Below are 15,423 nucleotides of genomic sequence, written 5' to 3' on the forward strand. Positions count from 1 at the left end.
ATGTTAGCTTGTGTTTTTGGAGTTGGGATTCTCTGGTTATACTGCACTTTTTTCAGTATTTAAATACTCTTACACTTCTGAATGGAAAATCACTGAGGAATAAATTATTCAAGACGCTAAAAAATTCAAGACACTAATTAACCAACTAAAAATGGGTTGCCATAAAGCTGACAATGATGGGGTTGTGTGAAAACTAGATAGATAAGATATTTCTACCTTGTGGAGGACTATGATGAAATTAATGGAGATAGGAACTGCTTAATAATGTCAGAGAAGGTGTCGCATAAATGTCTCTTAAAGAAATGCAGTTATACAAGATAACTGGCAGATATAAACCCAGAAGAATATATATTGATACAGGGTGATATGTTGCAAGAGAATTCTGCAAGTTGCTTTATTCTTTACAGAATTTCTACTGCAAATTATAGGACTTTTCTAGAAAATCATGATTTAAATCTCTTGTTTCATGATTTGATACTGATACATCATCAGTAATCATGATTTTTAAATCTATTTGTTTCAAAGGCCAAGATGATTTTTCAAAATCAGGTTATAAAGCTAGCCAGCAATATAAATATTATGACAGCTGACAACTGCGGTGCAGTCTTGCTGTGAAGCAAGTTACACTAAAATTGAAACAGTGCTGTGCCTAGTACAATCTATCCTGGAGGCGTATGAGAGCAGCGCTAAGATCAGACAGGTCCAAAATTATATAGGTCTGATAAACTTACATGCAGACACTGCCTGGAAGCTTGATCTTACTTTGGTGGAAAGCATTAAAAGCCATTCCCTTATGAGAGTTTTTCTGAAAGCTACTGCATAGCAGTAGTAGCTAATCCTTCTAAAAGGATTGTATGAGGCAGACTTCACATAAATAGTCAAGACTAGACACCAGCAAAACTAATTCCACTGAAATGTTTCCTACAGAAATGTCTGGGGTTGCTCACGACCAGAGTGGCTCACACATGTTTGTTACCAGCGCTCTGTGGGAGGAACCACCCCCAGCCAGCTGGCAGAATGGATCATGAGGGAGCGTTCTGCAAATGTCACCCATTATGCTGCAGCTACTTCATTTTAAATATATTGTCCCCAGGTTAAGCAAACCTGCCTAATTTCACTCTGAAGGGGATGAGGGATGATTTCATGCTAGTGCTGCCTGTTCAACCCACTCTTTTGCAACATGCAGCTGTAAGACAGATATGTTTTAAATATTTCAATACCCATTTCACTAATGAACATGTGATGAGGACATGCACTAGCGCTCCTGATTTCAGCAGTGTCATCAGTGGTCTTCCTACTTGACTTGTAGGATCCAATCCCTGTACAGCATGAAACCATGCCACTACTCATTCCTGTTGGATACTTACAGATTTATTTAGGGCTTTTATCTAGGGCTTTAATTGTGCATTTTTACGCTTTCATGTAGAGCCAATTTTTGTGTTGATCCTATTATGCATATAGAGGAGAGTGAAAGATTAATTGCAAGTTTTTGACAGATAGCAGCAAAATAGCAAAATTCTTACTTTTCTGCTCTTTTTTATTAAAATAAAATTATTCTCTTTTTATTTTACTTGTTTTCATTTATTCCTTAGGACCCTAGTGCTTAGACCACCGATCACCTTTCTACAAAGCACTCTAAGTGGTCAGGATGATCTCTGAGAACATTGCTGCAGAGCCATTTCTATCCTTTTCTTATTAAATACTTGAAAAAGAAAGGAGCAGCCCAGTGTGAGGATGAGCAGACAGAATGACTGGCACAGGTGCCCTTGTCATTTCCAAGAGACTGTGAGTACAGTACCACAGTCCTTGCTACTAAGCAAAATGAAGACCTAAGCAATTTTAGATTAAATTTAATCAATTTTTGATTAATTTTAAAGTAGGTTTCAGGGTTTGCACTTTTCAGATTACAGAGTGAGTGTGAGAGTAAGGGCACACTGTTGGAACATACAGATTTGCACGGAGTGGTCAAAATTCTTAATCTTGCTTTTATTTTTAGAGCTCATGAATTAACAATCCAGTTAGACAGATTATATTTATAATGCATCAATTTCCATATGTGAAATTTTTCAAAGACAAATGAAAACAAAAATCCCTTTGGATTGTCAGCAGCCATAAAATTCTGCAATCAGATTATCAAGAGCGGTCTCATCCTGTTCCTATCATCCCACAGCATCAGCTTTATAAAGCAGCATAGCCAGCAAATCTACACTTGCTTTTGTGTATATGTGGGTTTGTTGTACAGTTAAAGATCTGTTTGCCAAAAATTATCTGCCACCCTCTGCGGAAGTGCCCAGGGGAAAAGGACCTCGAAGTACTGGTCAACAGCCAACTGGACATGAGCCAGCAGTGTGCCCTGGTGGCCAAGAAGGCCAAAGGCATCCTGGCCTGTGTCAGGAACAGTGTGGCCAGCAGGAGCAGGGAGGTCATTCTCCCCTGTACCCAGCTCTGGTGAGGCCACACCTCGAGTGCTGTGTCCAGTTCTGGCCCCTCAGTTTGGGAAGGACCCTGAGACGCTGGAGCGCGTCCAGAGGAGGCAGCGAGGCTGGAGAGGGACTGGGAACCCCAACCCTGTGAGGAACGACTGAGGGAGCTGGGGGTGTTTAGCCTGGAGAAAAGGAGACTCAGGGGTGACCTCATCACTCTGCAACTCCCTGAAAGGTGGCTGTAGTCAGGTGGGGTTGGACTCTTTCTCCAGGGAACAACTGACAGAACCAGAGGTCACAGTCTCAAGCTGCACCAAGGGAAATACAGGTTGGATATTAGGGAAAAGTTTTTACAGAGAGAGTGATAAAGTACTGGAATGGCCTGCCCAGGGAGGTGGTGGAGTCATCATCTCTGGATGTGTTTAAGAAAAGACTGGATGTGGCACTCAGTGCCATGGTTTAATTGAGGTGTTAGGGCTGGGTTGGACTCGATAATCTTGAAGGTCTCTTCCAACCTAGTTGTTTTGTGGTTCTGTCTTTTCTGCAGCTCAATCACCTTAATTACAGTGTTGTCTTAAGGAGAGGAGCAATTGCTTGTACATCAGAAAATTTCCCCATCTTGATTTTTTATTTTCAAGCATCTTCAACTTTTCACCATAAAATCTTGTCCCAAATATCCATGAGTCATACCAAAAAGAGTTAGGGGAGCAGAGAAAGACAGCATAATCATTTTGGAGGTCTACTTGATTAATAAAAAAGATAATCTTACCAATATTAAATGCTTTCCAAACTCTATCGTAAACATCCCTAAAATTTCTTTTGTTTTAGAGCTGCTTTATGTTGTTAACATGAAGACAAGGCCTAGTTACCCAGCAAGTAGAAGCTGTCATACACTGTTCAAACCTGAAAGCCCTCCAAAACCATTTAATTAAATATGTAGCTTTTGAAGACTGACTCGGCATTCTATCTTTCTTATATTGTACTTTCTCAGTTCTGACTCTACTGCCACTTTCTGATTCAGTTCCACAGGAGGATGCCTGGAGGCAAAGCTGTCATCAGAACCACATCTCCCTTACCCTGCAGCCCTATCCTCTCCAGCCAAGGAGTCTCCTACAGTTTGCAAGCTGGTTATAGAGCAAAACATTTTCATCTTGGTCTTGTGGGATATAAGCCTCTGAGTCAGGATTGTGGGAGAGATGGGAGGCTTTTCCCCACTGTGACCGAGGGTCACAAGCTTCAGACACTCTGCTCCCAGGGAGAAAGTGGTCTGGGTTGCCCTGTGGCACACAGCAAATTTGGGGTCAGCCTTGCTCTAGGGAAAAAAAAAAGGATTGAAAAAGTGTACAAAACAGAACTACATCTGTATGCTATGACTACCATGAGTCAGCACTTATAATTTCTCCCATAAACTCAGTCTGAGTGGATGCAAGAGGTATGGTCTTGATTTGATTCTCTCTGTACAGTGGCTGGAATTATTTTCAGAAAGGTGCCTTTCAGAAGAGCATGAATACACTCAGGAGCACTCAATTAGGCTGAAAACCAGGCCCATATCTCAGTCAGAGGAGAAGAATGCAGTCATACCTGAGACACAACTGTGTATTTCACCTCTTCTAGCTCCTCCCTTTACTTAGCTCTACCTCCATTTTCCCAGGACCTTCACAACTGCAGGCTACAAGCCATTCTCATAACTACTTCAGCAGCCATTCGATAAGGATGTCCTTGTGCTCCTTTTCACATTTTACTGTTACGGGTTTCCAGCATCTGTAAAGCAAACACACCCTCAGCTCCAAGCTCAGGGGAAACAGCCCTTCTTCCCTTCAGCCCTCCGGAATACCTCTCTCTATCATGCTGCTCCCTCAGCAAGGTGACTCACTGATCTCCCTCGATGAGTGTGTGAGCTCTCTTGATTTCCATGCTGATGAAGACATTTGAACCAATTTCTTGCCCATCTCCGCACACCTTTATTTCTGCTAGTCTTTTTGTGTTTGACTTTACAACCTGAAGAATGTCCATTTTGGGCATACATTTAGTTGTTGTGGAGCCCTCCTTTGTGAGAGGGGAAATAGCATCTCTTGCCTCAAGTGCCATCAGCTGCCTTTTAGCAATCTTTTTGCTCCTTCTGCTCTATCTTCCTTATGCTTGTTCTTCCCTCTAGGCAGCTGCTACTGGCGCATCCTCTTGACAAGTGGGAAGCCGTAGGCGGTTATGTTAGCCAGACTGTAAGACCAAATATAGAGCAAAACTGCATGCTGCTCCAAAGCCTGTTAAGGTTCACTGTGTGAGAAAGTAAGAGTAGCTTGATATTTGTGGTGGATGGGATTGCACTCTCCATGTCTGAATGCAAATTTTGATTCTTTTGTCTACAGCCATTTTATTAATATTGCTTTTTGAAGGATAAATTTTAAAACCATGCTCTATGGGAAAGTTGAATTGATTTTCAGAACTGATGAGCTTTACCACAAGCCAAGTGTAACACAAGGAAGAGTAAAGAGGACTTCAAGGAGACAGTTCAGCATGCTTGAACAGCATCTCACGTCTGCCTCCTGTCTTTAATGGGCAGCAGATTGGGCCTGATAGCCAGAGCAGTCACCTCATCCAGTGGCAATGATGATACCAACCTGACTTGTTTGTCCTGAGGCAAGTCACACTGGGAGGACTTACAAGACAACATAGCCCACCCCACAGCTCAGATGGAAAACAGCTTTAGCTCTCAGTTGAGGCTGCTGTCTGCAGCTTATATTTTCAGCCCATTACTTCCCATGAGGAAGGGATGTACCTAAAACAGGTGCCAGTAGACCTTTCAACTTTGAATGCCTGACCAGCTGCCAGTTGTGTATTTACAGTAGAAGATAAAATAAGGTTTCTGACAGCCAAACTTCCTTTGCTCTCTCTTCCTTCTCCCATGGCTGAGTAGACTCTGAGCTGAAAATGCTCCTGTGCTGGTGTCTGACTAGACAGCATTACCCTGGTAAAATGTAAACCTGACCCAGTTTGACTTGGCTGTTCAATTTTTAATGGCACACAGCCAACTTGCTACCAGTTGGGCTATTCATGCTGCAATAGGAAGCAATCTTCCTGACATGCAAACTTCCTTCTTCTTCTGCCTGAGCAGCAGTGCAGTCAAAGATGCTGAGCTAGATAAAGAACAATTTGACCCTATAAAATATGGGTGTTGACCCAAGGCTTTACTTCAGCTTTATTTTGCTAACCAGCAGAAAAAACTATTGTTTACCCATGGAAAACTGGAAAAGACAAAAATGAATTCTTGCAATAAAGAATCACTGTTATAGCTCCTAGAGAAGCACTTACTCCATATTCAGATGTAAATTTGTGACCTGCAAATCCCTGGGAAAAATTGGACAATGAAAAATCATAATCAAAACAGGAATTCAAGATGCCACTGCATAGTTTGATTACACTAATCTTGTTGGCTAGGAACACTAACCCAGTAGGAAGGGCTTCATCACTTGTCCGTTAAGTTGGTTATATGAGATCACTTTCTTCCTGTTCTTTTCTGTCCTCATGGAAACTTCTAATCCTATTAAAGAAAAGTCTACAATGGGTTTCACAAATGGGTTTCACTAGTTTTGTCACTTGAGCTGATATACAGTATTCTTCCTGGAGGACAGAAAGTTAGAAGGAGTATCTGTTCCATCTAAGAATCTCATCACATCAATATAAGCCATATGCTTGAATAAGGGTCTCCTTAGGTCCTTGTCTGAAGGGAAAGGAGAGGCTTGAAACAGCAGCAGGAACGAAATGGAGAGCCTTTATTTTAGTCTCCAACTGAAACAAAAAAGACCTGTTACAGCCTATACCCTTACATGTATATTTTTTACTGTTCAGTTGAGCAACTGGAAATTAAAGTCACTGATATAAAAGACTTTAAGGAAATTAGAATAATTTGAAGTTTGTAAAATCCTGCTATAGGCTCTGTAGTGTACTCCCCATTTGCCTAAGCCAGAGAGGTAAGAAATACACAACAGGAATGAAGCAGGAGTATTCATAGAAGAATATAACACTTTTGGCAGAAGAACTTTCCCTCCAAGGTACTTCATCATTGTGATCATGGCATTTTTGAGTCAAGACCCCATGAGAATCCTCTACCTCTTGCCAATCATTTTCCACCAGTTTTCCAGAAAACTGAGAGGTGAATTAAGGTGGGGGACACTCACACACAGTTGTACAGTAGGCTGTGGGTCCACACTGGCTTAAAACAGCCCAGGCCAGCACCTAGGGAGCCTCCTCAGAAATGAAGACAGTGTTAGCCTATCCCATCAGTCAGTTTGCAGGTGACACCAAGCTGGGTGGGAGTGCTGATCTGCTGGAGGGCAGGAAGGCTCTGCAGAGGGGTCTGGGCAGGCTGGACCATGGGCCCAGGCCAGTGGTGTGAGGTTCAGCAAGGCCCAGTGCTGGGTCCTGCCCTTGGGTCACAGCAAGCCCAGGCAGTGCCACAGGCTGGGGCAGAGTGGCTGCAAAGCTGCCACAGGAAAAGGCCCTGGGGGTGCTGGTGACAGCAGCTGAACATGAGCCAGCAGTGCCCAGGTGGCCAAGAAGGCCAATGGCATCCTGGCCTGTGCCAGCAATGGTGTGGCCAGCAGGAGCAGGGCAGGGATTGTCCCTCTGTACTCAGCACTGGTGAGGCCACACCTTGAGTACTGTGTCCAGTTTTGGGCCCCTCGTGACAGGGAAAGTGTTGAGATGATGGAGTGTGTTCAGAGAAGGGCAACAAAGCTGTTGAAAGGTCTGGAGCACTCATCCTGTAAAGAGTGACTGAGGGAGTTGGGGCTGCTTAGACTAGAGACAAGGAATCTCTGGAGAACATTATTACTCTCTACAACTGCCTGAAAGGAGGTTGTAGCCAGATGGGGATCCGCTTCTTCTTCCAAATAATAGAATAAGAGAAGAGGTACTCAAGTTGCTCCAGGGAAGATTTAGATTGGATATTATGAAAAATCTTCACAGAAAGGGTTATCAAGTATGGACTAGCCTGCACAGGAAGTGGTTGAGTCACTAGCTTTGGAGGTGTTTAAAAGATATGTAGATATAGTACTGAGGGACATGTTTTAGTGGTGGACTTGGCAGTGTTATGCCTCAATGATCTTAAACGTCTTTCCCAATATACATTCTCTGATTCTATGCCTTTCTGGAGGTGTGCTTGACATCACTGGGGAGTACTGTAGGGAGAGAAAGATACGGTGACATGTTCTGCTAGTTATGCATAGTATGCACGGAGGAAAAAACCAAGTTTCATTTAGATCCTTGAATTGCCTATTTTTCTCTGCCTAGGATAAATACTCACTTGTAACTGTGTAAAAAAAGCTGAGGAGGAGAGTTTGAAAAGGCAGTGGATTTTAGAAAAGCAGTAGCTTTGAATCAAACATCAAGTACCCTGAGGTGTATATATCTGCTTTCAGCCAAGAGTCTTTACATAAAACATGTTAAATCTGGAAAGTTTGCAATTTGGGGTGTATGTTACTCTCTGTTTACAAAGAAAGTACACAAAATTCTCTCTCTTTGAATACAGTAGGGACAAGCAACAGGAGGCAGTTTCTTTGTTCAGAAAATCAAATCTGTTTTAAGCCAGCATTCTGTCCAAAATTAGAACTTTCTCTCCCAGTCTGGATCTTTTCCAGGACCATCCATGCTGCTGGTACTTCCTTGGCTGGTTCTGGCTCTTTTTTGACTGCATTTTTGTTAGATTCAAGTCACACTCACACATATGCACTCTTATAATCTGGTCTCAACTAGTCATCTGGGTTTGCAGAATGTCCCAAAGAGAGCTCTTTGACTGATACAGACCAGGCTTTCCTTAGAACCTTGCTGGTCTGTGACTCAGATTGCAGTTTCTACTGTTTCCTCTCTTGCTAAACAAAAAAGGTATCTGAAAATTTTCTTAGTGAGATTTATATGAGAGTCTACTAGCCAGCTATACTGAGGTTAGAGAACTACCAAGATGTCAAATTATGAAGCCTGATAGTTACCAACATGTTTTAGCATAGAAGTGTTGTATTTGTTAAAAGAAAACAAATTTATGTACACAGGAGTTCAGCTGAGAGGTTGGCTATTGAGAAGATGAATATGAGCTATATACAAGCACGCTTACAGATTTAGATAATTAAGTGCTACAGTAGTGTGGATAGGACTTGATTAAGTTCCCTTTGAATATTAATTAAACTAGATAAAAATTTTACTCTTAAAAACAGTACACAACAAGGTTAAATGCCTCTTACCTTAGGTACTTTAAAATTAATTTTGTTTCACATATTTGAGTGTCATCTTTTAAGTCTAAACCTTCCTGACTCCTTCTGTGAAATGAAATGTCTGCTCAGAGTAACATTAGTATATACTGATGTGCTTGAAGCAGTATGAAATAAGCATTCAGCATTGTTCTAAAAAATTGCTCCACCTGATGATACACAAACCAGAAGGCATAAAAATGCGGCCTCTCTGCCAAAATTGCTCTTAGCAGCAATGGCTATTAGCTGAGAGTGAAAACCACTCAGATTTAGTAAATTCTTGGCTGCTTGTAAGCGCGGCATATCCCTAGTAATATGCCCAGTCTAGGAATCAAATAGGAGAGCTTGTTAATTCATCACTGGGAAAGGGGCATGAATAAGCTGGTGTGTTGGTCCTAAAGCCAGCTGAAATAGTGTAACTGAAGAGTAATTTGAAACATGGCCTCAGATATATGCTTTCTGAGCTCAAGTTTTTCTAGGATTCCCTATCAGAAATGGATGGCAGTAATTGTCTTAGCCTCCAAATCTACTCTCCATGTTCCTGTGATTCATGCTCAGAGAAAACAGACACACACATCACTTTCTCCGCTGGCTGTGTAAGGACACTCTTCCTACTGACCACCCAACTTACCTGGATAAAATTTTGTAGCCTATACACCAACTTATTGTCCACAAAACGTTTCAGTATAATGCAAATCTAAGTCACACGCTACACTATAAATAATGAGCTACTGATGTTTCTATTCAGTGCCCAGAAACATCTAAAAGGACAACTTACATTATTTTTTTTCAGAATAGATTCCAAAATGCAGTCTGAAGCTTTTCTGAATCAAAAACCTTTCTGACTGCAGAAATTTTCACTGAAGCTGGTACAGCTTTCCAGGAGAGAAACAGGTTGATTTGATGCAACTTTTTTGGATAGAAGTTACTCAGAAAGCAATTTTCAATTGTAGCTACTACTGACCTACTAAAAACTTCAACTCTTCTCTAAAACTTGAAAGCTGTGATGGTTACATGTACAGTACTGTGTTCCTTTGACTTTTCCCCTTCCTTTAAAATGTAAACCCATGACAGATCCTTCTATTTGTTTATCTTTCACAGCACAGAGCCATGCACATATCTTGTCCTATACAAATGATTAATAATGTCATGACTTTTTAGCCACTGACTATGAAGAAAGACTTTGCTTCTTACCCTCTGCTTCATAATTTGGAGTCTCCCACCCCCATCCATGACACACAGGCCTGTCATTCTCTTTCACTGTCATTTCCTTCTATTTTATCTAAGTGTTTCAGGGTTTTCCCCAGGAAATTCTTTTCTATTCATTTTTAGTGCTTTTAAGGGAGCAAACAAGATGAAAGCTTAAGGAAAAAAAAGTTGTCTTTCTTGACATTGTAAATATAGCTGATGTTTCCCTTTTTGTAACTATGTGGGATGCAATCTGAGAACTATTAAGGTAAACAGCAAAAAGACTTAGTTTTACAGCGCCATGGAGTATGTTTCTAAATAACCTAAAGATCAACACAAAATCAGGAAAACAGAATAAGGGATTTCAGTGGATATATAAAACCTAATTGCTCCTTTCCAAAGCAGTAATATAAAACAATTAATTGTTTGTTGGTTCATAAATCGAGGAATATAACCTCATTGCCTTTTTATGTTATAAACCAGGAGTAATAATTTAATGTTGAGTTTTTCTTATGTGAGGGGCTGTTAATAAAAGTCCGGTAAAAGAGATAAGAGTAGTGTCCTTTTCTATAGCTACTTTTGTGCAATAAGCAGATGGTAAAATGTCTCTCCACAGGTTTTACTGGCACCAACAGCCTTGTGCAGACAATTTACTGAACATTGCCTTCCAAAATCCCCATCTGATAAAGAAACAGCATGGTGAAAAATAAGATAATCCTGTAGTAATCAGTAATTTCTTCATCTTCACTTGCATCTTCCTAAAGTATGGTAATTAATCTAACAAGTGGGGAAAATTGAGATATAGGAAATCCCCTTGTTACCATGGAAACTACCAGTTGTCTGACTGACAAAGGAAAATAGATTTGTTGTGTTAATGACTTCAGCATCTGAAGAGAACGCAGTATTTATGGAGTTGGAGAATCACAGGATAAGTGAGGTTGGAAGGAACCTCTGGAGTTATCTAGTCCAACATCTTGTTCAAAATGGATCCAACTAGATCAGGTGGCTGAAGATGTCAGTTGAGTTTTGAATATCTCCCAGGGATGAAAACTCCACCATCTCATGGGGGAATCTGTTCCAATGCAGTGGAAATTCTCCAATGAAAATATTTTCTTATTCCTGTGTTTTGATTCATTCCTGTTCCCTCCAGTCCTGTCCCTGTGCACTTCCATGAAGGGTTTGGCTTTGGCACTATCAAAGATAACTTCCAACCAGTCATCCCATTCTCTGTAGTGCTGCACCAGGGCTTTGGACTTGTCCTTGTTAAACTCTCTGAGGCTCCTGACACCTCATTTCTACAGGCTCTTGAGGGTTTCAGCTTCCTCTCAGCATGCCCTCCAGGATATCTGCTGTCCCCTGGCTTGGCATCGCTGGCAGGCTTGCTGCGACTGAACTGCTGATCACCCAGGTCATTAACAGAGACATTAACCAGAATGGGTCTCATGTTGGCTCCCTGAAGAGACACAGTGAGTAACCAGACTGCACTCCCTGTACTTGTGGTCACACAACCCTTGAGTCCTGCAATCATGCCAGTTTTCCATGTACTTGACCATCTGCATATCCCTGGCTCACCAGCTTGGGTACTAGGACACTATGGGAGATCACATCAAAAGCTTTGCAAAGTGTGGTGCAGCTATCTCATTATAGGAGTCAGTAAGTTTGAGAGCAGGGATGTTTGAGCTGCTAAAGATTCATTTTGATTTCTTGATTTTTTGCCTGTTTCTTTTAATTTCTTTTCTAATTTTTACCCTGCTACTTATATGCAGTTAAAACTTATGGTTTCAGTTGTCCACTTAACACAGTACTTGACTGAAATTTCATGTGAAAAGGGTAAACAGAAGAACAGAAGTCCATGAAAGGAGACTGGCACAACTTTTGCTAGTTGGCACAACATGCATCTGAAACATATTTTTCAGTCAGAATGCTATTTTTCTTTACTGGCCAGGTTCCCTGGCTGCCTGAAGCCTCTGAGAAGGGCATTATGTGTCTCTTCTGAAAAGAAAAAACTTTTTTGCACTTGCAAAGCCAAGACCTGTGAAGAAGACACTGTTTGATCATTGCTGATAGACAGCAGTTTGTGAAGACTGTATACAAAAAAGAGGTCTTTAATTTCAGCCAAAATATAGTAAACTTTAACCACAATGAAAACCTTTCCTGATTTCTAGGAATTCCATTATTTGGCCAAAACAAGGGTTAATTTTTCTTCATGGAAGACTGAATGTACTTGGGCAAAATATTAATTTAAAAATTTAGTTTTCTGCTGAAGATCAGTTTAGCCAGAAAATATTTTCAATCTGTTGGATGAGGCTAGATGAATACTCAACATTAATAATAATAATAATAATAATAATAATAATAATAATAATAATAATAATAATAATAATAATAATAATAATAATAATAATAATAATAATAATAACCTATAGTAATATAATTATCATAATACTTCATAATATATAGTTATGAAAATATTCTATTATTATATATTAATTATATACATTTGCTACATTATTACTATATATTTATTGTATAATGATAGACTAATATTTAATGATATTATATTTTATATAATATAAAATAATATTTAATAATAATAATAGCTATTGTCATTGTTGTTGTTGTTGTAGAACACATCAAAATGTGTGGATGGTCCATTTATTTCCTTACAAATCCCTATAATGAAGCAGACCAACACATATTTACAGAAGTTAACATTGTGTGATGTGTCCAACGTCCATGTGACCTCGTGAATGACTGATGTGCTCTAACAAATCTCCATTGCACTCTTTCTCAGGATGTTGTACTTACCTCCTTGAACTTTGCAGCAAAAGTATTCTAGCTCCTGTGTCATGCTTGCATGACATCAGCTCTTTCAAATCCCTCATTACACACACCTAAGTAGTTTCCCATTTGAATTTGTGTAAGCATTTTGTGCTATTCAGCTAAAAATCACTTAATTTTGCACCTGTCCCTTCCTCAGTTTATATAATGTGCACATATTTCTCCTTCCTGCTATTGTTCTCCCACATAGGAAAAGTAAGAAGATCCACAGTGGGCCTGGTAAAGGAAATTACATTAATGTATATTGCAAAATTGCATTAATAATAAATGACTTAGCATGGAGGAGTCAACGTGTCTTGGTGTCAGTTTGCCTCTTAATTGGAAAAGGATGACAATTTATGTTGCACAGCTGCTTATTCTCAGGGAAACCACATTCCCTCCAATCACATACCACAGAGAAATACTTTAAAGAGTACAAGTTCCAAAAACTTTGTTTTTAAAGAATTAGTAGAAAGGGATTGGAATAGTTAAACTTTTCCATTGTGGAGTCTAAAGCATCTCTAGTTGCCTCTGTAGCAAATGTGAGGGAGAACATCAGTACCTCTGTGGACAAACTGCAGATTCCATATGACACCAGCATTCATAGTTGTGCATTCTAAATATGTTGGGGAAATAACATTTTCATACTATTATATAAGACCTTGGAGAAAGCATTAAGAACATAATTCCCGCAGTGATTAAACTTTTGTAACTAAGATGATATATTAAGGTCTATTTTTAGTTCTGCTGCAGAGACAAGGTGCAAGAACAGGGAACTCTGACTTTCTGATTTTGTATTTAGTGAAGACTAGTTTCAGTTTTGTTCACTGCAATATGTTTGTACAGCATGTGAGCATTTTTCAGATATTTCAGAAGTTTTCCAAGGTACAATATTGTTCACATAATATGTGACTCCTGGCTGTTGAGGACCATGGACACCAAATTTGAAGCATCAGTACAAAGCAGTATAACATGTATTCAGAATAGAAAACCCGATCTTGTTTACTATATATTATGGTATTTTTAATTTTTTTATTTAGCATTTTGATAATGCATGTACTGTGAGTCAAGAGAAGTAAATGTATTTCACCACGAAATTCTTCTAATTGTTCTTTTTTTGTGTAGAGGTGGATGGATGAAGGTCACAATAATGTCTGGGGCATCTTTAAAAACATAACTTCTAGCATTATTCTATATTTCCATTACTGCTTGAAACTATTCAAAAAATGCAATCACTTTGCTAGAATAACAGTTTATTAAGTTCTTTAGAGTAAACATCTCATTCTCTAAATGATAGAGGGCATATTTTTATTTTATCAGTGTCACAGTAAGACAAATTATGATTTTGTGATCAAAAACTTTTACACAAGAACGTGTTCCCTCAATGTTCTGTCTTCTGATAGCTGGAACGAAGGTTGTAGCCCCATGGAGTTGCAAAAGCAGTAGTGGGGTTTAAGCAAACCATCTTCTAAGTACTTACAAGTTTTGTTGCTACTAGATGCCTGTTCTATCATCAAATGTAGTACATAATTCAGCAGGTATGCAATATAAACCAAAAGTCATATTTACCTGCAAAGTATCCAAGACAGCAATATTTTTGTACAGGTGTTGAACAGAGAGAAGAATCATGTTGGAAATATCTCTTGTGGGTTGACACTGGTGCTAGGCACCCACCAAAGCCACTCACTCACTCACTCCCCTCTGCAAATTGCCCAGAGGAGAGAAAATTTAATTTAGGATTCATGGGTTGAGATAAGGGCTGGGAAAGATCCCCCACCAAAACCATCACAGGCAAAACAGGCTCAACTTAGAGATATGAAGAGAATTCATTACTAAAAAAAATCAGAGCAGCATAATGAGAAGTAAAATAAACCCTTAAAAACACCTTCCCCTCACTCCCTCCCTCCTTCCCAGCTCGACCTCCTCCCCCAGTGGCACAGGGAGACAGGGAATGGGGGTTATGGTCAGTTCATGACCTGTGGCTTCTCCCACTGCTCAGGGAGAAGAGTCCTTCCCCTCCTGCACTTTGGGCTCCCCTCCCATGGAGACAGATCTCCATGAACTTCTCCAGAGTGAGTCCATCCCATAGGCAACAGTCCTCCCCAAACTGCTGTGGTCACTCTTCCACGGGTGCAGTCCTCCAAGGGCAGGCTGCTCCAGCCTGGGAGCAGGGCCCCTCTCTCCATGGGTCTCCCACAGGGTCACAGCCTCCTCCAGGCATCCACCTGCTCCAGCATGGGCTCCCCCATGGGCTGCAGGTGGATCTCTGCATTGGGAACATCTCCTGCCCCTCCTTCTTCACTGACCTCAGTGTCCACAGGGTTGTTCTTCTCACATCTTCTCACTCTGCTCTTCTGTGGCCACAATTACAACTGCACAATAACTTTTGTTTTGATTTATTCTTGAATCTGTTATAACAGAGGCATTACCAGCATTTCTAATCGGCCCAGGCTTGGCCAGCAGCATGTCCATCTTTGGAGCCACCAGGGATTGGCTCTGCCAGACATGGTGGAAGCTTCTGGCAGCTGCACACAGGAGCCACGTCTGTGGCCCACCTGCTACCAAAAACCAGGCCATTCAAACCCAATACATCACCTAAAATACAGAAAGCAATTTGATTTAGGTAAACCATGCTTACTGGGTCGATGGCAAACTTGCAGTTGTGCTTCTAACACTTCAGAAATACGAACTACATTCTTCCTTATATACAAAGTATGTTAAAAATTAATTTCATTTATGTGTCATGCAATAGA

This window comes from Molothrus ater, chromosome Z (assembly GCF_012460135.2).
Source record: "Molothrus ater isolate BHLD 08-10-18 breed brown headed cowbird chromosome Z, BPBGC_Mater_1.1, whole genome shotgun sequence".
NCBI classification, from domain to species: Eukaryota; Metazoa; Chordata; class Aves; order Passeriformes; family Icteridae; genus Molothrus; species Molothrus ater.